This window comes from Heterodontus francisci, chromosome 5 (assembly GCF_036365525.1).
Source record: "Heterodontus francisci isolate sHetFra1 chromosome 5, sHetFra1.hap1, whole genome shotgun sequence".
Taxonomy (NCBI): Eukaryota; Metazoa; Chordata; class Chondrichthyes; order Heterodontiformes; family Heterodontidae; genus Heterodontus; species Heterodontus francisci.
This window is the reverse complement of record NC_090375.1, coordinates 52,765,157-52,789,579: the sequence shown is the minus strand read 5'-3', so window position 1 is coordinate 52,789,579 and position 24,423 is coordinate 52,765,157.

Here is a 24,423-nt window from a genome sequence, read left to right as displayed (position 1 = left end):
GTAACAAATATACTTCTGATGTCCTCTTGTAAACAGCTGGGACCACTTGCAAATATTTGGACATTCCTGGAGTAACCTTGCAAGCATTCATCAAGACATTCCACAGAGATGTCTGTAAATATTAATACACTCAGTGACCACCTGCAAATAGTGCTATCCTCTAGGGACCAACTGCAAAAACTGATACACTTGAGGGACCCCCTCCAACAAGTTTTATACTCGAGGGACTCCCTGCAAATATTGTTACACTCCAGGGATCCCCCTGCAAAGATTGTTACACTTCAGGAACACCCTTCCATTTTGCCAAACTCGAGGGACCCACTTTAAATATTGAGACACTCCAGGCACCCCTGAAAATATTGACATGCTCCCAGGGATCCTCTGTAACATACGAACATACGAATTAGGAGCATGAGTAGGCCACTCGGCCCCTCGAGCCTGCTCCGCCATTCAATACGATCGTGGCTGATCTGATTGTAACCTCAACTCCACATTCCCGCCTACCCCCAATAACCTTTCACCCCCTTGCTTATCAAGAATCAAGAAGGAACTACTGGCATAGTCTCACAGATGTCATGCAAATACTGAAACATTCCTGGGGACTTCTGCAGATATTAATACATTCAATTGATACATCCTCACAATGCAGATTGTCATAATCACTCAAAACTTGACACTCCAAGGACCCCTTGCAAATATTAGTACTATCCTGGGATCACCTGTAAACATTGATACACTTCTGGTGACCCTGTGCAAATACTGGCAAACCTGGATGCATAGTGCCGTGCTTGTGCTGCCAATCCACATTCTCACAAACTTTCCCACCAGCCAGTCCTACCAAATCTGGCAAGTTTGCTTTGAGGCTGCTGGTGGTTGGGTGAGATCCAGTAAGATAAAACCAGCTGAAGACAGGTAAACTCTCCAAAGGAAAACGATGGCATCTTTGCAGGCCACATTTTTTTCTAAACCATCAACAGAAAGAACATCCAGTAAATCAACAAATAAAGAAAATACAGATGATTTTCAAGGAGTAGAGAATTCTTTATAAGCATTGGATTGTTATGATTTAAAATTCATTGCTTGAAAGGATGCTAGAAGCAGATTTTCAGAAGCAGAAGCAGTAACTTTCAAAAGGAAATTAGATATTGTGATATCCTCGGGACTGGGCTGAGGTTTAGCTGAGTTTAGTGTAAGGTATGAGGCAGAGATAGAGAGACAAAGACTGCAGCTGCTGAACATAAAGGTTTCTCCTTTTATTCTGTCTTAGTTTCATTTTCTCTTTGCTCGCATGTGTGTTCTACAGCAGCCTCTAGAGTACACAATGCACAACGCAATTGCAATTTCAAAACACTACAGATATATACTTGAAAAAGAAACAAATTGCAAGGTTATGGGGAAAGACCAGGAGAGTTGAATTATTGCATAGCTTTTGCAAAGAGCCGGCACAGACATGACGGGCCAAATGATTTCCTTCTGTGCTATATGATCCTATACTGTCTTGTAGTCGCTCCAGCCCCAGAGAGACATAAATCTGATGGATCTTGGGGGATTCCAGACTCTGCAGATACCAGTTTAAACTCAGTAAACTGTTTAGTTATTTCATGATTTAGCATAACTGACTCTGTAACAGCCTTGCAGTCTTAGGCTTTAAATCATTGCAAGCCATATATTATGTGCAATTGCTGGCACAATTGAACCTTCTTTGATTGAACAAAAAAAAAACATTACGGCAAATCTTGTATATTATTCAAGGATGTTATGAAAACAATTGCACCATTTTGTTAAATGAAAGATTGGGGGTAAGCCAGTTATAAATTTGAAACAAGAAATAATTTACAGCTCTCTACATGCCTTGATTTGCTTGCAACATGCATAATTTATAAAAATGTACAAAAAATAGAAACAAATATGTAATGGCATAAAATGGATCCTACTCAGCTAAAATTTGTCCCTTCAAATGGTTGCTGCAGCTCTTTAAGTACTGCAGCAGTGTCAAAGGTTTCCTGGCAGCTGGTTGTGTGCATACACAGGCTACCCGCTATGCAAACCAAACTTTGTCACGAATAAGGAAAATACTCTACTTGCTAATTTTACTATGATGCACATATGCACATATCTATCCTTCAATGTTTAGCTATCAATTGTTGGAAACTGGACGAATTAAACGGCACACTGCAAAAATTGATTTCATTCTTTTCTCTCAATTTCCTCCAATTTTTCACCTTTACCCTGATATATGTACATCTTCTTTTGTTCTTTTAGTAGGATTGGTCTTGATTCTGTCCAATAGCATGTGATAGTGAGTTAGCTGCCTGCTTTATAGTCCCCCAAATTTTATTTTCATTTATGTGAAATGGGCTGCCGACTCATTATCACCCATTTTACACAATTGCACAAAGTCAAGATCTATCTTAATGTTCTTGCCTAACTAAGATAATCTTTCATATCATTACATAGTCTCCAGCTTTTCTTTTATGCAGTTTTCAGGTCATTCAACCCATTAACTTCCTCTATGTGGTTGGAGTATCTATTTGCTCACCCCTACCCACGTTTGTTCCCAATTCTTCTACTTTTCCATTTTCAGGCACTTACATTTTGCCCTACAGATGCTGACTGACCTGCCATATGTTTTCTGGCATTTTCTGTTTTCTTTTGTTCTCAGAATGTGAATGACACTGACACGATCACATTATTGCCCATCCTGATGAAAGGTCACAGACCCGAAACGTTAACTCTACTTCTTTCTCCACAGATGCTGCTTGACCTGCTGAGTATTTCCAGCACTTTCTGTTTAAATTTCAGATTTCCATCATCTGCAATATTTTGCTTTTATGTTATTGCTCATCCTTATTGGCTCTGAGAAATCATGACCTTGAACTGTAGCATCCTTGTGATTATGGTACTCCGACAGTAGCGTTTGGTAGAGAATAACAGGATATTGATACAATGCTAATGCACTCTCAAGTAAGGATGGTGCCGGTTTTGACACTATCCAAGGAGTGGGAAAAGAAGTCATTGCAGGTGATTCTCTGACTATGGTTAAGAATGGAACCAGGCAAGAGACACTGGAGGAGGATAGTGTGGTCAACTGTGCCAAAGGCTGCAGACTGGTTGCGAAGGAGGAGGATGGATAGTTATCATGGTCACAATTGCATAGGATGTCATTTGTGACTTTGATAAGAGCCGTTTTGGCTCTATGGCAAAGGTGGAAAATGGATTGGAGAGATTCAAACACGGAGATCCAGGAAAGATGGCCACGGATTTGGGAAATGACAGCACATTCAAGGACTTGCGAGGAAAGGGAGGTTGGAGATGGGGTGATAGTTTGTAAGGACAGAGGAATCAAGTGCCTTTTTGTTTTTGAGGGCGGGGGTGGGATGACGGCAGATTTAATGGAGAGCAGGACACAGTGGGCGGCACAGTGGCGCAGTGGTTAGCACCGCAGCTTCACAGCTCCAGCGACCCAGGTTCAATTCTGGGTACTGCCTGTGTGGAGTTTGCAAGTTCTCCCTGTGTCTGCGTGGGTTTCCTCCGGGTGCTCCGGTTTCCTCCCACATGCCAAAGACTTGCAGGTTGGTAGGTAAATTGGCCATTACAAATTGCCCCTAGTATAGGTAGGTGGTAGGGAAATATAGGGACAGGTGGGGATGTGATAGGAATATGGGATTAGTGTAGGATTAGTATAAATGGGTGGTTAACGGTCGGCACAGACTTGGTGGGCCGAAGGGCCTGTTTCAGTGCTGTATCTCTAAACTAAACTAAACTAAACTAACACTGTCGTCACCTGAAAGGAAGCTTGCAGGGATGGTTTTCCTACATAGTGCCCTTTCCCTTCTTGGTAGTAGAGGTCAAAGGGGATGAGGGTGTTATCAAAGAAAGCTTGGTGAGTTGCTCCAGTCCATCTGTAGCCACAGAACACCATTGATAGGGGAAACTGAGCCTGGTGACAGGGGCACCGATCAAGCAAATTGCTCTGTCCTGGGTAGTGTTGCCCTTCTTGAGTGCTATTCCAGCAGCATCCATGCGAGCAAGTAGTGAGTCGTCATGTTATTTTAGATCACCATCATTTGAAGTTTTGTTTCTTTTTACCTGTACTGTTGGTATTAAGAACATAAGAATACAGGAAATTGGAGCAGGAGTAGTCCATTGAGCCTGATACGGCATTCAATAAGTTCATGGTCAACCTTGCCTTATACCTCAGCTTTACTTTTCTGCCTTATCCCCATATCCCTTAATTCATTAGTATCCAAAAATCTGTCAATTTCCGACTTGGAAGTCCTCAACAACTGAGCATCCACAGCTTTCTGGAGAAAAGAATTCTAAAAATTCATAATCCTTTGAGTGAATAAATTTCTCCTTATCTCAGTTCTAAATGACTGATCCCTCATTCTGGGACTGTGACCCTAAGTTCTAGACTCCCCAACCAGGAGAAACATCCTCCCAGCATCTACCCGGCCAAGCCGCTTAAGAATTTTATAGATTTCAATGCAATTACCTCTCTGGAAACTCTAGGGAATATAAGACTAGTCTACAGAAAATTAATTTGCTGCTGATGTGCTCAATTTTTTCCCACTCAGCCATCATTCTAAAAGCTTTTGTTGCTCAAGTCAATCAAAGCTGATCCATGCATACATAAGGACTAGAAGACTTTCTAATTCAAACAGTGAATCAAATACCAAAGTTCAAGATGCTCCCTTGTTTAAAAGGGATGGATGAGAATGCACAAGGTAAATCAAAAAAACTACTAAGGTGTTTTGAAGGAAGGAAGGAAGGAAGGAAGGAAGTCGAATTTCTATAGCATCTGTCATAATCGCAGGATGTCTTAAAGCACCTCACAGCCAAAGAAGAATTGTAGGAAAATGTGGCAGGGTAGCCAGTTAGGTGAAGTATTAGAGATAATACCTGCGGAAACTTACTGCAGCATCAGCTATGGCTTTCAGGAGAGAAGGGGAGAAATGAAAGATATTATTCAGCTGTGAGAGAAGGTAATGTCAGGTTTCTCTTTTATTGGTTTTCTTATGATCCTATTAGGGACTGTTAACTTTTTTAAAAAGTATGACGATTTCCCAGTTATTACTGAAAGAATTTTTTTCTTTGGCCTCCTTATCTCGAGAGACAATGGGTAAGCGCCTGGAGGTGGTCAGTGGTGTGTGGAGCAGCGACTGGAGTGGCTATAAAGGCCAATTCTAGAGTGACAGGCTCTTCCGCAGGTGCTGCAGAAAAATTTGTTTGTCAGGGCTGTTACACAGTTGGCTCTCCCCTTGCGCCTCTGTCTTTTTTCCTGCCAACTGCTAAGTCTCTTCGACTCGCCAGCTTATACACACTACTGAGTCAGCGGCGCTTGAGATGGCTTGGCCATGTGAGCCGCATGGAAGATGGCAGGATCCCCAAAGACACATTGTACAGCGAGCTCGCCACTGGTTTCAGACCCACCGGCCGTCCATGTCTCCGCTTTAAAGACGTCTGCAAACGTGACATGAAGTCCTGTGACATTGATCACAAGTCGTGGGAGTCAGTTGAAAGAATTACACCACAAGATTACACATTTTAAACAAAAATCTTTACTGTATAAGAGTTCTAACATGCTTCTAACAACACTACAATTTGGAAACACATACTTTAAACTTAAAATCTAAATGGAACATAAAGATGTTGTTATGACCGAGATGGGAGGAGTGCACTGTTAATTCAGTCCCACTTCTCCACAGGTCACAACATATTCTTTAAAGATTTCCCACTTGTGGAAACGGTCAATCAGATACACTATTTTTCCACAGAATAGAACACGGTAACCAGGTTTCTTTACTTAACAACAAAATTAACAGTTTGTTATAAAATTAAGTCTTAACTAGTAATGAAGTAAAACAATATCAAATGATCACATTTTTAAATATCCAACATTAAATTTTAAAAAGTTCCCTTTCCTACCTTAACCAATTTTTAAAGTATCTTTTTACCTTAGTTCCTTCACACTTACACACATAGACGCACATATATATATATATATATAAAATGAAAAAGTAAATAAGGATTTTTAGATCAGAGCTCTGTTACAGATAATAAAACACCCTTGGGCAAATCACTTACCTACCCCTGAAAATTAGCAGATGAGACTCACTGTACCAAACTAGCACACAGTCCAACCTCCGAGAAACTGTTAAAGAACCTTCCAGAATTAGCTCTCTTCAGGTGGCGTTGAAAAGCAATTTAGCAGGCCTTCTTGAAATGCAGGAACAAGACAAAATGACACACTGAAGTTCACTGAGTCTTTCAGGGAATTGCAAGAAAATGAGCTGGGTTGTGGTCTTCTGTTCTTCAAAGAACAAAGAGAACAAAGAACAAAGAAAATTACAGCACAGGAACAGGCCCTTCGGCCCTCCAAGCCTACGCCGATCCAAATCCTCCATCTAAACCTGTCGCTTATTTTCTAAGGGTCTGTATCTCTTTACTTCCTGCCCATTCATGTATCTGTCTAGATACATCTTAAAAGACGCTATCGTGCCCGCGTCTACCACCTCTGCTGGCAATGCGTTCCATGCACCCACCACCCTCTGCGTAAAGAACTTTCCATGCATATCCCCCCTAAACTTTTCCCCTTTCACTTTGAACTCGTGTCCCCTTGTAATTGAATCCCCCACTCTGGGAAAAAGCTTCTTGCTATCCACCCTGTCTATACCTGATTTTGTACACCTCAATCAGGTCCCCCCTCAACCTCCGTCTTTCTAATGAAAATAATCCTAATCTACTCAACCGCTCTTCATAGCTAGCGCCCTCCATACCAGGCAGCATCCTGGTGAATCTCCTCTGCACCCTCTCCAAAGCATCCACATCCTTTTGGTAATGTGGCGACCAGAACTGCACACAGTATTCCAAATGTGGCCGAACCAAAGTCCTATACAACTGTAACATGACCTGCCAACTCTTGTACTCAATACCCCGTCCGATGAAGGAAAGCCTGCCGTATGCCTTCTTGACCACTCTATTGACCTGCGTTGCCACCTTCAGGGAACAATGGACCTGAACACCCAAATCTCTCTGTACATCAATTTTCCCCAGGACTTTTCCATTTACTGTATAGTTCACTCTTGAATTGCATCTTCCAAAATGCATCACCTCGCATTTGCCCTGATTGAACTCCATCTGCCATTTCTCTGCCCAACTCTCCAATCTATCTATATTCTGCTGTATTCTCTGACAGTCCCCTTCACTATCTGCTACTCCACCAATCTTAGTGTCGTCTGCAAACTTGCTAATCAGACCACCTATACTTTCCTCCAAATCATTTATGTATATCACAAACAACAGTGGTCCCAGCACGGATCCCTGTGGAACCACTGGTCACACGTCTCCATTTTGAGAAACTCCCTTCCACTGCTACTCTCTGTCTCCTGTTGCCCAGCCAGTTCTTTATCCATCTAGCTAGTACACCTTGGACCCCATGCGCCTTCACTTTCTCCATCAGCCTGCCATGGGGAACATTATCAAACGCCTTACTGAAGTCCATGTATATGACATCTACAGCCCTTCTCTCATCAATCAACTTTGTCACTTCCTCAAAGAATTCTATTAAGTTGGTAAGACATGACCTTCCCTGCACAAAACCATGTTGCCTATCACTGATAAGCCCATTTTCTTCCAGATGGGAATAGATCCTATCCCTCAGTATCTTCCCCAGCAGCTTCCCTACCACTGACGTCAGGCTCACCGGTCTATAATTACCTGGATTATCCCTGCTACCCTTCTTAAACAAGGGGACAACATTAGCAATTCTCCAGTCCTCCGGGACCTCACCCGTGTTTAAGGATGTTGCAAAGATATCTGTTAAGGCCCCAACTATTTCCTCTCTTGCTTCCCACAGTAACCTGGGATAGATCCCATCCGGACCTGGGGACTTGTCCACCTTAATGCCTTTTAGAATACCCAACACTTCCTCCCTCCTTATGCCGACTTGACCTAGAGTAATCAAACATCTGTCCCTAACCTCAACATCCGTCATGTCCCTCTCCTCGGTGAATACCGATGCAAAGTACTCATTTAGAATCTCACCCATTTTCTCTGCCTCCACGCATAACTTTCCTCCTTTGTCCTTGAGTGGGTCAATCTTTCTCTAGTTACCCTCTTGCTCCTTATATATGAATAAAAGGCTTTGGGATTTTCCTTAACCCTGTTTGCTAAAGATATTTCATGACCCCTTTTAGCCCTCTTAATTCCTCGTTTCAGATTGCGCCTACAATCCCGATATTCTTCCAAAGCTTCGTCTTTCTTCAGCCTCCTAGACCTTATGTATGCTTCCTTTTTCCTCTTAGCTAGTCTCACAATTTTACCTGTCATCCATGGTTCCCTAATCTTGCCATTTCTATCCCTCATTTTCACAGGAACATGTCTCTCCTGCACACTAATCAACCTCTCTTTAAAAGCCTCCCACATATCAAATGTGGATTTTCCTTCAAACAGCTGCTCCCAATCTACATTCCCCAGCTCCTGCCGAATTTTGGTATAGTTGGCCTTCCCCCAATTTAGCACTCTTCCTTTGGGACCACTCTCGTCTTTGTCCATGAGTGTTCTAAAACTTACGGAATTGTGATCACTATTCCCAAAGTAGTCCCCTACTGAAACATCAACCACCTGGCCGGGCTCATTCCCCAACACCAGGTCCAGTATGGCCCCTTCCCGAGTTGGACTATTTACATACTGCTCTAGAAAACCCTCCTGGATGCTCCTTACAAATTCTGCTCCATCTAGACCTCTAACACTAAGTGAATCCCAGTCAATGTTGGGAAAATTAAAATCTCCTATCACCACCACCCTGTTGCTCCTACAGCTTTCCATAATCTGTTTACATATTTGTACCTCTATCTCACGCTCGCTGTTGGGAGGCCTGTAGTACAGCCCCAACATTGTTACCGCACCCTTCCTATTTCTGAGTTCTGCCCATATTGCCTCACAGCTCGAGTCCTCCATAGTGCCCTCCTTCAGCACAGCTGTGATATCCTCTTTGACCAGTAATGCAACTCCTCCACTCCTTTTACCTCCCTCTCTATCCCGCCTGAAGCATCGGTATCCTGGGATATTTAGTTGCCAATCATGCCCTTCCCTTAACCAAGTCTCAGTAATAGCAATAACATCATACTCCCAGGTACTAATCCAAGCCCTAAGTTCATCTGCCTTGCCTATTACACTTCTTGCATTAAAACAAATACACCCCAGACCACCAGTCCCTTTGCTTTCATCATCTGCTCCCTGCCTCCTCTTCCCCTTAGTCACGCTGACTTCATTATCTAGTTCCTTACAGGCTTTAGTTACTACATCCTTACTCTCCACTGACCTCATTTGGTTCCCATCCCCCTGCCACATTAGTTTAAACCCTCCCCAACAGCGTTAGCAAAAGCACCCCCAAGGACATTGGTTCCAGTCTGGCCCAGGTGTAGACCGTCCAATTTGTAATAGTCCCACCTCCCCCAGAACCGGTCCCAATGTCCCAAAAATCTGAACCCCTCCCTCCTGCACCATCTCTCAAGCCACGCATTCATCCTGACTATTCTTTCATTTCTACTCTGACTATCACGTGGCATTGGTAGCAATCCTGAGATTACTACCTCTGAGGTCCTACTTTTTAAACTTGGCTCCTAACTCCCTAAATTCTGCTTGTAGGACCTCATCCCGTTTTTTACCTATGTCGTTGGTGCTTATGTGCACAACGAAAACTGGCTGTTCACCCTCCCCCTTCAGAATGTTCTGCAGCCGATCTGAGACATCCCTGACCCGTGCACCTGGGAGGCAACATACCATTCGGGAGTCTTGTTTTAGACCACAGAACCGCCTATCTACTCCCCTTACAATCGAATCCCCTATGACTATAGCCCTTCCACTCTTTTTCCCGCCCTTCTGAACAGCAGAGCCAGCCACGGTGCCATGAACCTGGCTACTGCTGCCTTCCCCTGGTGAGCCATCTCCCTCAACAGTATCCAAAATGGTATAACTGTTGTGGAGGGAGATGACCGCAGGGGACACCTGCGCTGCCTTCCTGCTCTTTCTCTGCCTTTTGGTCACCCATTCCCTTTCTCCCTCAGCAATCCTAATCTGCGGTGTGACCAATTCGCTAAACGTGCTATCCACGACCTCCTCAGCATCGCGGATGCTCCAAAGTGAGTCCATCCGTGGCTCCAGAGCCGTCATGCGGTCTAATAAGAGCTGCAGCTGGACACACTTCCTGCACGTGAAGGAGTCAGGGACATCAACCATGTCCCTGAGCTCCCACATTGAGCAAGAGGAGCATGTCACGGGTCTGAGATCTCCTGCCATTTTTAATCTTAAGCTTAAACTTAGTTAAATGAAAAAGGAACGAAAAGTTTTTAACCAATCACACGATAAAACAAAAAAGAGAAATAGAAAAAGCCTTACCTTATCGACACACCACCGAGTCCTTTTTTTTTGGTTAGAGGAGGAGGGCGGGTGGGAGACACTACAGGTGTAGTGTCTCGGGTTCAGAAACAGCCCAAATATATAGGGTTTTACTTACCCAGCAGCCCCCTGGTCTCCGCCGAAAACAAAAGGAAATTAAGTTTACTTTAAACTGACCTTCCCAGCTGCTCACTCGCTCGCACTCTCTGCTCCCGAAAAAGCTGCTGCAATGAAAGGCAAATTATTTTAAACGGCCCAAATATATAGGGTTTTACTTACCCAGCAGCCCCCTGGTCTCCGCCGAAAATAAAAGGAAATTAAGTTTACTTTAAACTGACCTTCCCAGCTGCTCACTTGCTCGCACTCTCTGCTACCGAAAAAGCTGCTGCAATGCTCACGAAAAAGCTTGGAATTCTCTCCTAATTCTCTCCTTTTTTTGACACTTTAGCAACACTTGAATTTTGTCTCCTTCCAGAAGGTATCACATATATGTACCAACTAACAACCAAACAGCTTGTCAGTTTTCTGCCCACCCAGATGTTCTATGCCTGCTACTGGGCTTGTCCAATCAAAGGACTGTTTCTGAATTTCTGCCCCTGTTGCCATGGCTTCTGCTTTAAGCCTAGCCCGAGCCAGTTGACAAACAACAACACTGTTGCCAATCGGCCCTCACTGTCCTCTTGATTAAAACACATTTATTTAGCTTAACTATAAATTCCTTTTCTAAAATAAAAATTTTTCATAAAACTGAGTGACTTTCATAACAATGTATACATTAAACTCTAAGCGCTGAATTTTTACAATGACAAGCTTCAAAAACAGCACAACGCACGCGCAAGGTGTGTGCTGCTGAGCCGCTGCAATATTATTTACATGGTGGGGGCGGAATGCAACGGTGTCAGGTGCCACAGCGCAGACGCTGGTGCCATTTTTAAAGAGCATCAGTCTCTTCCGATACATTTTAAATTTTGAAAGGGACAGGTATTAAAAAACTTAAATTAAAATGTTATTCAAAGTTTCAATTTTCCCCCCATCCCCCCATGACCAGTTTATTAATTGTCCTGTCCCCTGAAAAAAACCTTTATTCCGATCCCGAACTTCCCCACCCCCCCACAAATACTTTTGTGACTTTGTCCTTAAACCCCTTCCCACTATCCCCTCAACCAATAGCAAGGGTTTTCCCCATGCGCCCCGCCCCCCCCCACCCCCCCTGCCTTGAATACTTCAGTTCTCCCCCGTCCCCACCAGTGTGCTGCCTTGGATCTCTGAATGGAGATTTGAAGGTGTGGGAATTCCAGCAACTGGCCAGAATATTGGCGTGGGATGGCTGTCATGATGAGATAAGTAATTATGCATTCATTAAAATTTATTTAAATTAAATTGCTGTCACTGTGCGGCGGGCTGGTGGGGTGCTGCCAGGAGGCCTCACGGCCACTGGTAATATGGGGCAAGGCTTTCCCAGCAGTGAGGCCCATGGTGGGCCTCTCCCAGAGGCATTTTCTGGGCCCCCCAGCTCCAACCCCTGATGTCAGGGGGCTGGTAAAATCCAGCCCTAAATCTCAACAGAACACTCCTGTTTGACTGCTACTTCCACCTCATGAGTTCCCCTATATGTTACAGAATGTTGGGGGTTTGTTCACTTCTCCTGGGACCAATCCAAAGTGTACCATAGCTCTTTGGATTTCACTTTGATTTTCCCTAATCTCTCAGCTGTCTTCCCAGGTTTGAGATCTACTGGAAATTCTAACATTAGCATCCACTAGGCAATCCTCCAATTCTCTACCAATACCTCCTGAATCTGGACTTCCCAGCTTGAGCACAGCCTTACAGAAAATGGAAAAACCCTTGGTTCCGGATGGCCTCTTGACTCCTGAGCCCAACTACTCCCAAAGCCAACTGCTTTCTCTGTGACCAACAGCCTGTCTGAAGCCAACAGCTTTCCAAAAGTTAATTGTTTGTCTGTCAGCAAGCACACAGATCAAAACACCAACAGGCACCCCCTGCATAATATATCTCCATAGCAAAATGATACACGTGGGATGTCCCAGATAGCAATTTAAACTAATTATTCCCAACTCCAATCTTCTCTTTGTTCTGGGAAATCAAATGAATAATTTAAACCCCTGATGGAGGCAGCTGAAGACACACTGTCTCCATCAAGAAGTTCATTGAAATTCTCATTGTTTAGGGTCTTCATAAATGAGATCTGAATGATATCTGAGTGATGATGCAACATGCTTGATTAACCATTGTTCACACATGTCCTGGAACAGTTTTCCCGTGTATTGTGAACTATTATCAGATACCACTTTACCAGGGCAACAAAAAGACTAAAGATGGCACTAACAATGTTTGCCACTGCTGTACTCAATGTGCCTCAAAGTTTCTGTGCAATACAAAATTTAGAGTGATTGTCAGTCACTAGCAGTTAGTCTTCTCTGCCCACAAAGCACAGATCAGTTGCTATATTGATCCATGGTGATGATGGTTTGTCATGTGGTTGGAAAGGCTCTTTTTGTTGACTAGCCTGATGTTCCTGACATGCATCACAAGATCGCACCATCTGGTCAATGTCCTTGCTGATGCCAGGCAGAACACTGACTTGCAAGTGAGTCATCTCGTTCTTTCTATTCCCATGTGTCCTTGATGGAGTTGTCCAAGTATGTCAGACTGAAAGTGAAAAAGAAAAAGGAAGCATTCGTAAGGGCTGGAAGGCTAGGAACAGACGAATCCCTTGAGGAATATAAAGACAGTCGGAAGGAACTTAAGCAAGGAGTTAGGAGGGCTAAAAGGGGTCATGAAAAGTCATTGGCAAACAGGATTAAGGAAAATCCCAAGACTTTTCATACATATATAAAGAGCAAGAGGGTAACCAGGGAAAGGGTTGGCCCACTCAAGGACAGAGATGGGAATCTATGCGTGGAGCCAGAGGAAATGGATGAGGTGCTAAATGAGTACCTTGCATCAGTATTCACCAAGGAGAAGGACTTGGTGGATGATGAGCCTCGGGAAGGGAGTGCAGATAGTCTCAGTTATCTCATTATCAAAAAGGAGGTGGTGTTGGGTGTCTTGCAAAGCATTAAGGTAGATAAGTCCCCAGGGCCTGATGGGATCTACCCTAGAATACTGAGGGAGGCAAGGAAAGAAATTGCTGGGGCCTTGACAGAAATCTTTGCATCCTCATTGGCTACAAGTGAGGTCCTAGAGGACTGGAGAATAGCCAATGTTGTTCCTTTGTTTAAGAAGGGTAGCAAGGATAATCTAGGAAATTATAGGACGGTGAGCCTTACGTCAGTGGTAGGGAAATTATTGGAGAGGATTCTTCGGGACAGGATTTACTCCCATTTGGAAACAAACAAACTTATTAGTGAGAGGCAGCATGGTTTTGTGAATGGGAGGTCGTGTCTCACTAATTTGATTGAGTTTTTTGAGGAAGTGATGAAGATGATTGATGAAGGAAGGGCAGTTGATGTTATCTATATGGACTTTAGCAAAGCCTTTGACAAGGTCCTTCATGGCAGACTGGTACAAAAGGTGAAGTCACACGGGATCAGAGGTGAGCTGGCAAGATGGATACAGAACTGGCTCTGTCCAACAAGACAGAGGGTAGCAGTGGAAGGGTGCTTTTCTGAATGGAGGGATGTGACTAGTGGTGTTTCGCAGGGATCAGTGCTGTGACCTTTGCTGTTTGTCGTATATATAAATGATTTGGAGGAAAATGTAGCTGATTAGTAAGTTTGCGGACGACACGAAGGTTGGAGGAGTTGCGGATAGTGATGAGGATTGTCAGAGGATACAGCAGGATATAGATCGGTTGGAGACTTGGGCGGAGCAAAGGCAGATGGAGTTTAATCCAGACAAATGTGAGGTAATGCATTTTGGAAGGTCTAATGCAGGTGGGAAGTATACAGTAAATGGCAGAATCCTTAGGAGTATTGACAGGCAGAGAGATCTGGGCGTACAGGTCCACAAGTGGCAACGCAGGTGGATAAGGTAGTCAAGAAGGCATACGGCATGCTTGCCTTCATCGGTCGGGGCATAGAGTATAAAAATTGGCAAGTCATGTTGCAGCTGTACAGAACCTTAGTTAGGCCACACTTAGAATATTGCGTGCAATTCTGGTCGCCACACTACCAGAAGGACGTGGAGGCTTTGGAGAGGGTACAGAAGAGGTTTACCAGGATGTTGCCTGGTATGGAGGGCATTAGCTATGAGGAGAGGTTGGATAAACTCGGATTGTTTTCACTGGAACGACGGAGGTGAAGGGGCGACATGATAGAGGTTTACAAAGTTATGAGCGGCATGGACAGAGTGGATAGTCAGAAGCTTTTTCCCAGGGTGGAAGGGTCAGTTACTAAGGGACATAGGTTTAAGGTGAGAGGGGCAAAGTTTAGAGGGGATGTGCGAGGCAAGTTCTTTACACAGAGGGTGGTGAGTGCCTGGAACTTGCTGCCGTGGGAGGTGGTGGAAGCAGGTACAATAGCGATGTTTAAGAGGCATCTTGACAAATCCATGAATAAGATGGGAATAGAGGGATACAGGCCCTGGAAGTGCAGAAGGTTTTAGTTTAGGCAGGCATCAAGATCGGCGCAGGCCTGGAGGGCCGAATGGCCTGTTCCTGTGCTGTACTGTTCTTTGTTCTTTGTTCTTTGAAGTGTCACTGGTGTGAGTATTTGGCGTCCTTTGAATAGTACTCCACTGGATGTACCAATTTTGTCTCTGTATGGCCAATACATTCTTGGATATGTAGGGATCTCCTGAATGGTCTCAGGCAAATCCTCTATAATGATTTGCCATAGAACTCGGAGTTTGGGGTCTTGAGAAGTCTCCCTCTGGAGATTCTCTCTCTTGCTTTTACCGAAGCATATGAGATCTAAATTGTAGACATCCTCCAAACTTGCCCAGACTTTGTTCATCTGGAAGTCAAATGGCATTTCTCACACCCTCCTGGGGTTGGGCAGTTGACTTAGAGTGTCCAATAGGATCATCTGACAACGGGTTTGTATCTGACATCACAGTTGTAGCCATGAATTTTGATAAGTAATATCTGGAGTCGAGGCATTGCACTTTTGAGCAGTTTTCTCCAGATCATCTCCAATGGCTTATGATCTGTCTCGACTGTGAATTCTTTTACAAATATGTATGTGTGGAACCTGATGATCCTGAAGACAAAAGCAAGAGTTTCTCATTCGATATTGGAGTAATTTGCTTGTTCTGGCAACAGACTTTTTGAACCAAATGCGACAGGCTTGCTGTCTTGAAGAAGACATGTACCAAGACCTTTGTGAGTTGCATCCACCTCTAATGTTGCTGCCTTCCGAGGGTTTTGAAGACATGACTCAACTGACGGTTCTTGTTTCAATGCATTGAATACATGTTGGTGAATATCTTGCTATAGGAATGGCGTGTCTTTCTTCAGCAGTTCTCATAGTGGAGATACCATAGTGGGGCGGCACAGTGGTGCAGCGGTTAGCACTGCAGCCTCACAGCTCCAGCGACCCGGGTTCAATTCTGGGTCCTGCCTGTGTGGAGTTTGCAAGTTCTCCCTGTGTCTGCGTGGGTTTTCTCCGGGTGCTCCGGTTTCCTCCCACAAGCCAAAAGACTTGCAGGTTGGTAGGTAAATTGGCCATTATAAATTGCCCCTAGTATAGGTAGGTGGTAGGGAAATATAGGGACAGGTGGGGATGTGGTAGGAATATGGAATTAGTGTAGGATTAGTATAAATGGGTGGTTGATGGTCGGCACAGACTCGGTGGGCCGAAGGGCCTGTTTCAGTGCTGTATCTCTAAACCTTTTCCGAGAAGCTCAGTATGAATTCAGCAAGGAGGTTGAAAAGACCCAGGCACCTTTGGAGATCGTCCTTTTCCTGTGATATTAGCATTGACTACATGTCTTCGATCTTCCCAGAATCTGGGCATATACCTGAGCTTGAGTAAATGGCACCGAAGAAATTTGTGTAATCAGCCTTAATGGAGCACTTTTTGCTGTTGAAAACCAAACCTTTGTGTCTGGTGGTCTCCATTAATAAGTGTAGTTTCTGTCATGCTGTTCCTCCGTACATCCTATTACAGCGATGTCGTCTGCAATACACACACAGCCTGAGACTCATTCTGTTATCAGGTTTATACGCGGTTGAAATATATCCTGGCAGACCAACAGCCCAAATGGTAAGTGGAGGAAACAGTACCTGCCAAAGGAAGTTCTGAATGTTGTTAGCTCTTGCGACTCTCTTGACAAGTGTATGGACCAATATCTGCTTTTTGCATCTAATTTGGAAAAGTGTTATGCTCCAGCAAACATTGGGGTTAACTCTTCTACTATTGGTATCTTATGAGGACGTCTCTTTACGGCTTTGTTTAGCCTCCTTGGGTCTAAAGATAGTCGAAGTGAACTGTCCTTTTTGATTCCCGTAGTAATGGATCTGCACCAATCCGTGTGATGTTGCACTCGTCGAATGATGCCTTGTTTTTTCATTCCATCCAATTCCATCTTCAATTTTTCTCGAATGCATTTTTGTGGTGGATCAATTAACGGCATTCAACCTTTTTTTAAAATGTATTTATTTAGAGATACAGCACTGAAACAGGCCCTTCGGCCCACCGAGTCTGTGCCGACCATCAACCACCCATTTATACTAATCCTACACTGCCTGCAATGAATTTGGCCTAACCATCAGCCTCAAGAAAACGAACATCATGGGGCAGGACGTCAGAAATGCTCCATCTATCAATATTGGCGACCACGCTCTGGAAGTGGTTCAAGAGTTCACCTACCTAGGCTCAACTATCACCAGTAACCTGTCTCTAGATGCAGAAATCAACAAGCACATGGGTAAGGCTTCCACTGCTATGTCCAGACTGGCCAAGAGAGTGTGGGAAAATGGCGCACTGACACGGAACACAAAAGTCCGAGTGTATCAGGCCTGTGTCCTCAGTACCTTGCTCTATGGCAGCGAGGCCTGGACAATGTATGCCAGCCAAGAGCGACGTCTCAATTCATTCCATCTTCGCTGCCTCCGGAGAATACTTGGCATCAGGTGGCAGGACCGCATCTCCAACACAGAAGTCCTCGAGGTGGCCAACATCCCCAGCTTGTACACACTACTGAGTCAGCGGCACTTGAGATGGCTTGGCCATGTGAGTCGCATGGAAGATGGCAGGATCCCCAAAGTACAGCGAGCTCGCCACTGGTATCAGACCCACCGGCCGTCCACGTCTCCGCTTTAAAGACGTCTGCAAACGCGACATGAAATCCTGTGACATTGATCACAAGTCGTGGGAGTCAGTTGCCAGCGTTCGCCAGAGCTGGCGGGCAGCCATAAAGACAGGGCTAAAATGTGGCGAGTCGAAGAGACTTAGTAGTTGGCAGGAAAAAAGACAGAGGCGCAAGGGGAGAGCCAACTGTGCAACAGCCCCGACAAACAAATTTCTCTGCAGCACCTGTGGAAGAGCCTGTCACTCTAGAATTGGCCTTTATAGCCACTCCAGGCGCTGCTTCACAAACCACTGACCACCTCCAGGCACGTATCCATTGTCTCTCGAGATAAGGAGGCCCAAAAGAAGAACACTAATTCCATATTCCTACCACATCCCCACCTGTCCCTATATTTCCCTACCACCTACCTATACTAGGGGCAATTTATAATGGCCAATTTACGTATCAACCTCAAGTCTTTGGAATGTGGGAGGAAACCGGAGCACCCGGAGGAAACCCACACAGACACAGGGAGAACTTGCAAACTCCACACGGGCAGTCCCCATAATTGAACCTGGGTCGCTGGAGCTGTGAGGCTGCGGTGCTAACCACTGCGCCACTGTGCCTTCTTTAAGGTATAGGAATGAACCCCCTGGTGAAATTCACAGCCATGACAAACTGGTCAGGGCATAACCTCTGGAGATTTTCTTTTGACTGCTGAGGTCTTCTGACTGGGTCAGCTCATGGATGGTGACCATGTTAGGTTCGTTGCACGCCTGCAACCCTGCTACTGCTGTCCTGATACATCCACTACACAAAATATCTGAGTAGACCATGTTGACTCTTTGTACTTGCATTCCAGGTCAAGGGAACCTGGGCACTTTATTGTTGACCCGTTGTATGCTGTAAGCTCCACACTTGTGGGTTGGACCACAGACTTCCATGCCTTGTGGTACATGTCCTTGAGAATGCGGAAAGGTAGAGTGTTGGCACTTGCACCAATGTCAATCTTCACTCTCAGTCAATGCTGTCCAGCCTTATTGGGGCAGGCAATCTGGAGTGTTGCAAGTGCTTCCATTTTGTTAACAGAATGGACTTGTTCTCCTAGGGTTATTGTGTGAAATAGCTGTTCACCTGTAATGTCTTCACCTCGATTCACCTCATCTATTTTGATCAGGCGTTCCCCCATTTCATGGATGGGTCTATGCTTTTAGCAATGCGTGGAAGTGTCTCACCTTCCTTCACCTCTAGGGGGCATACTTCAGTGGTTTGAACGCTGCCTGCTCTGGCTTCTCCCTGCTTTTCTGCTGTTGCACTTTTTGCAAAGTTTGGCTCAGTGCCCTCTAAGTCCACATGCCTTACATTTGTCTGCACATGTTGGGCATTTACACAGTTGGTGGGAGAGCCCGCAGTTACTGCACATCTTGTTCTCCCTGGGTTCTTTGCATATTGTACCGACGGGCATTTCGAACCCTAAGGCTTGCAAACACTGTCTCCCTGAAATAATTGCCTCGTATCTGCGTCCGCCCTGTGGTATGCTGTCCATGCCGTGTCCCTTCAGCTGTTCTAGGAGGTCTTTCTGAACTGCCTCTGCTTAAACAGTTTGAATTCACCTGGGACATCAGGTGCTTTCCAGTCTATATCTTGAAATCTGGCTGCCGTTGCCTAAGCCTTCTACTCTTTTCTCCCCATGAGGAACAAACCTTGCTTTAAAAGCTTTAGCAAGCTGTGATGTCTGCAGAGCTGGGAAGCAGCCATGCCCTGAGCTGTGCTGCTGCAGTGTGGGCTTCTGAGCTTGCAGGTGGGAGGGACCCTGGCGTCGGAGTTGACTAATGGCGTGTGAGTATGGCATGGCAGGAAGGAACCTTCACTAAAACACAAGGCTGCACTGATCTCTGTGGCTGAAACTACTGATAATTTTCTTGGCAGCTCGGGGCAAAACTGGGAGAGTGCCCAAATTGCCTTCAATCTCTACTCACACCGTTGTTCTCCCGCTGTGAGAACTGTGATCCGGTCACAGTGTTTCAGGTAGGACTTCTGATTTGAATTTTCTCTTTCAGATGCTGATCAATGCTATCGACTCACTATTGCTGCCACCATATTGCATATCTCTTTCTTGATGAATAAAATTGAAGCTGAAGGGCAAGCCTAAAGGTTTGAATTCAAAGCCTTAATCGAGATTTGCCGTTGCTTCAGCTTACACGTGCTAACAGATTGTGCAGGAGAACTGAATCACATGATATTGCATCACTTCCTCAGATGGCATACAGATTAGCATAATTATATACTTAAATGATTCTATTAAAAAGACTAATAAATACACTATCACAACACCATCCACTGAAGCAGGAAGAGGAGACAGAAGTAAACAGTGCCGAAAACCCTGTGGGGCTTGAGTTGCCCACATTTTCAAGGATAAGGATGGAAGCACCAGGAAAAATGAATCAAGAGCAACACCATGGCTCTTTGAACAAGGGATTACCTTTGGGAAGAAGAGAAATGTTAGCCAAAAGATCAGTGGTTGTTTTAAGGAGTTCTACAATTGGGAATAGACATGGTCTTTTGCAGCGACCAGGATTCTGAATGAAAGAACTTGCATTTTTATGGCACCTTTCACAGCTTCAGTATGGTCTGAAGTTTCACAGCCTATCAAGTACCTTTTTTTGAAGTGTAGCCACTGTTGAAATGGAGGAAATGCAGCAGCCATTCAGTACAGAGCAAGGTCCCAAAAACAGTAATGAAATAAATGAGAAGACCATCTGTTTATTTTTAATTGTTGTTTGAGGGATAATAGAAGGTCAGGACACCAGGAGAACTCCTATGCTCAAAGTCTGTTAATTATGGTTCAAGTGCAGACACTGATGCAGCTGGTAAATGTGTGGAATAAAAGAATATGACCATTTAAGAGAGGGTAAGAGTGACCAAAGTATCATAAAGTTTAGGTTAGTAATTCAGAAAAGCAAGGAATAAAATAACGTAGAATGTCTAGATTGGAAGAGGGCTAATTTCAATGCGATAAGAACGAATCTAGCCAGAATAAAATGGAAACAAAGACTGACAGGAAGAGCTGTATCGGAACAATGAAGGGATAAGTTGAGAGGGGAGGTGAAGAGGAAAATAAGACGGGCAAACAGAAAATATGAGAATAGAATGGCAGCCAACATAAAAGGGAACCCAAAAATCTTCTACCAGCATGCAAATAGTAAGTGGATAGCAAGAGGTGGAGTGGGGCCCATTAGGGACAAAGACAGTACTATAAGGTAGAGGCACAGGGCAAGGCTAATATACTTAATGAATCAAAAACAAGAAATGCTGGAATCATTCAGCAGGTCTGGCAGCATCTGTGGAACGCCGAAGAAGGGTCACTGACCCGAAACGTTAACTCTGTTTCTCTTTCCACAGATGCTGCCAGACCTGCTGAGTGATTCCAGCATTTCTTGTTTTTGTTTTAGATTTCCAGCACCCGCAGTATTTTGCTTATACTTAATGAATACTTTGTAACAGTGTTCACTAAAGAAGTGACAAAATATCAGTAGAAGCAGAGAGAGTATAGGCAATGGATAGGGTAAAAATTGAGAAGGGGGAGGTACTAAAAAGGCTGGCCATGTTTACGGTAGATAAGTCACCTGGTCCGGATGGCTTGCCTCCCAGGTTGCTAAAGGAAGTGGGGGTGGAGGTAGTGGAAGGGCTTGCCATAATTGTCCAATCTTCCCAGGATACTGGGGAGGTGTCAGAGAATTGGAGAGTGGCAAATGTGACACCCTTATTCAAGAAAGGGTGTAAGGACAGTCTTATCAACCACTGGCCTTTTAGTTTAACGTCAATGGTGGGTTAGGTCTTAGAAACAATAATCAGGGGAAAATCAACTGACACTTGGAGAGGTTTGAGTTAATTAAGCATAGCCAGCATGGATTTGTAAAAGGGAGATCATGCTTGACTAATCTAATTGAATTTTTGATGAAGTAACAGAGAAGGCTGATGAAGGGAATGCGGTGGATATTGTTTATATGGATTTTAAGAAAGCAATTGATAAGGTACCATATATAAGACTGGTTAACAAAATTGAATCCATGGACTAGCCAGGTCAGTATCCAATTTGATAAAAAATTGGCTTAAGGACAGAAAACATCGAGTTATAGTAAATGGTTGTTTTTCAAACTGGAGGATGGCAGACAGTGGTGTTCCCCAAGAGTCAGTGCTGGAACCATGCTTTTTTTGCAATATATAAATGACTTGGATTTTGGAATACAGCGCTCAAAATTTGCTGATAAGAACAAGGAGAACAATGCCAGCTTTTCCAGCATAACTTTGTAACTAAAATCCCCATCCCTGGAACTGTTCCGGTCAACCTCCTCTGCACCTTTTCAAGGACTCTCACATCCTTCCTAAAGTGTGGTGACCAGAACTGCATGCAATACTCCAGTTGGGGCCTAACCAGAGCCAAACTTGGAGGTGTGGCAAACAGTGAGAATGATATAAACAGCCTGCAACAGGACATAGATAGGTTAGCAAAAGGGCAAACAGGTGGCAGATGGAATTGAATACTGATAAGTGTGAGGTGATGCATTTTGGCAGAAAGAATAGGGATCGGCAATATATACTAATGGCACAAGAGTGCGTAGGAACAGAGGGACCTGGGGGTGCATTGATCTTTAAAGGTGGCATGGCATATTGAAACAATGGTTAGTAAAGCATATGGTGTCTTAGGCTTCATAAATAGAGGCACGAGTACAAAAGCAGGGAAGTTATGCTGAACCATTATGAAGCTCTGGTTAGGCCCCAACTAGAGCACTGCATCCAGTTCTGGTCACCACACTTTAGGAAGGATGTGAGGGTCCTTGAGAGGGTGTAGAGGAGATTTACCAGATCGGTTTCAGGAATGAAGATTTTAGTTACAAAGTTAGGTTGGAAAAGCTGGGGTTGTTCTCCTTAGAGCAAGGGAGATTGAGTGAAGATTTAATAGCGCTATACAAGATTATGACAGGCTTAGATAAGTTAGACAAGGAAAAACTGTTCCCATTAACTAATGGTACAAGGACTAGGGGTCAAATTTAAGGTTTTGGGCAAGAGATGCAAGGGGAATATGAGGAAAGTCTTTTTTGTGCAGCAGGTTGCAATGACCTGGAACTCGCTGCCACAAGGGTGTTGTAAACAGAGACAATCAATGCCTTCAAGAGGAAATTGGATGGCCAGCTGAAGGAAATAAACTTGCAGGGCTATGGGCATTGAGAGGGGGAGTGGGACTGACTCCATAGCTCTGTGGAGAGACAGCATGGATTCAATGAGCTGAATGGCCTCCTTCTGTGCTATAAATGACTCTATGACTCTATGATGTGCGGAAAAAATGACAAAGCAAGCACGTCAGTCTAGGTAGTGGCTAAAATGGATGCTTCAAGTTTCTACGTATGAATGCTGGAAACCTTAAAAATAAAATTGAAGACTTGTAAGACCTCGATAGAAGCCAAGGTAATAATAAAGAAATGATGTGTGTTGACAATGCATCAAGGGAATGTCATGCTTATGCAAGGAGAAATTATGAACTATGTAATAGTTGTTATGAAAGAAACGCAAACAAAATTGAAGTGTGCCAAAGCAGTCAGATTCAAACTGAGCTAGCAGGAGAAAGGATTGTGGCAGCATGTTCTGGAACATGTTGGTTAATTCAGTTATTAGTTCAAAATTGAGGATTCCATCTATTCCAGTGAAGAGGAAGGACTCTGCCTAAGATCACCATCTTTAAACTACATTTAGGGCAGAGACTGAAGTTTAACCTAGAACTTATTATCTGAGAAATCATACCACGACAGCACCATTGACCTTTGGCTGGAATGTAACAAGAGCAGTCTGCAACAGTGCACCCATCGTCCTGAACCTCCCAAGTCTTTCTTCAGTGAACAAAGGAAAAGATTACAGGCCTGCATTGTTTCAAGTCTTCACCCCGGTGAAAAGCCAGTTTAACAGAGAACTCTTTACAAATCATCAGACCTCATGGATATTATTTTTATAATCTCTAACTTTTCTTGAGTGTGTGCGTATCTATACAAGTGTGTGTGTGGCTGTTGTTGCGTTTATTTTGGGTGTTGTATAATAAACTTTTATCTTTTTTTTAAAAAGTAAAACCTGCCATTTGTCTGTTCTTGATAATTAAAGCACTCAGGGGCTAAAAAACATAAATTTTTAAAATGTTGTCTTTGGTCAGATGAGAGGTGGAAAAGGGGGAACCATCATTATCATCTCTCAGCTGTTCATAACAGGATACAAATTACTTTATGGAGATTGAAAAGACAAGCTGCGATAGGAACTTAGGTATAATAGAGCTGGGACAATCAGCAATTAATATGGATATCATGAAATTCGGAAGGGAAGGGAAGTAACATTGGACTGGATTTTAAGGAGCCCTTGACATTGGGATCCGTGGCAGGGGTGGGGACAGGAGGGTTCCTGAAGATGGCTCTGGATGAGGCCTGTCATGGATCTCCCTGATGTCCTGCTGCGGTTTTCGGCCCGGCAGCCGGCACTCCCACACCTTCGGATTCCCATCCGGGGAAATGAGGCGCAAAATGGTGGGGGGTAGGGGAGGTAAGTTTATCAGTGTGGGTGGGGGGGAAATGGGGTGAAATTAATGTCATGGGTATAAAAGATAGTGGGAAGTGTCGTTTAACGTTTGTGCAGTTTGTGGGGGAAGATCAGATGGTAAAGGTTGGTGTTTTTGGGGGGGGACAGGCAAATAATTAATTTAATTGTTATTGTGGGGTGGGTGGGAGGCAAAAGAAATATTTTTTTGAATGTAATTAAATCTATTTTTAAGTATTTAAATATTCTGGTAGG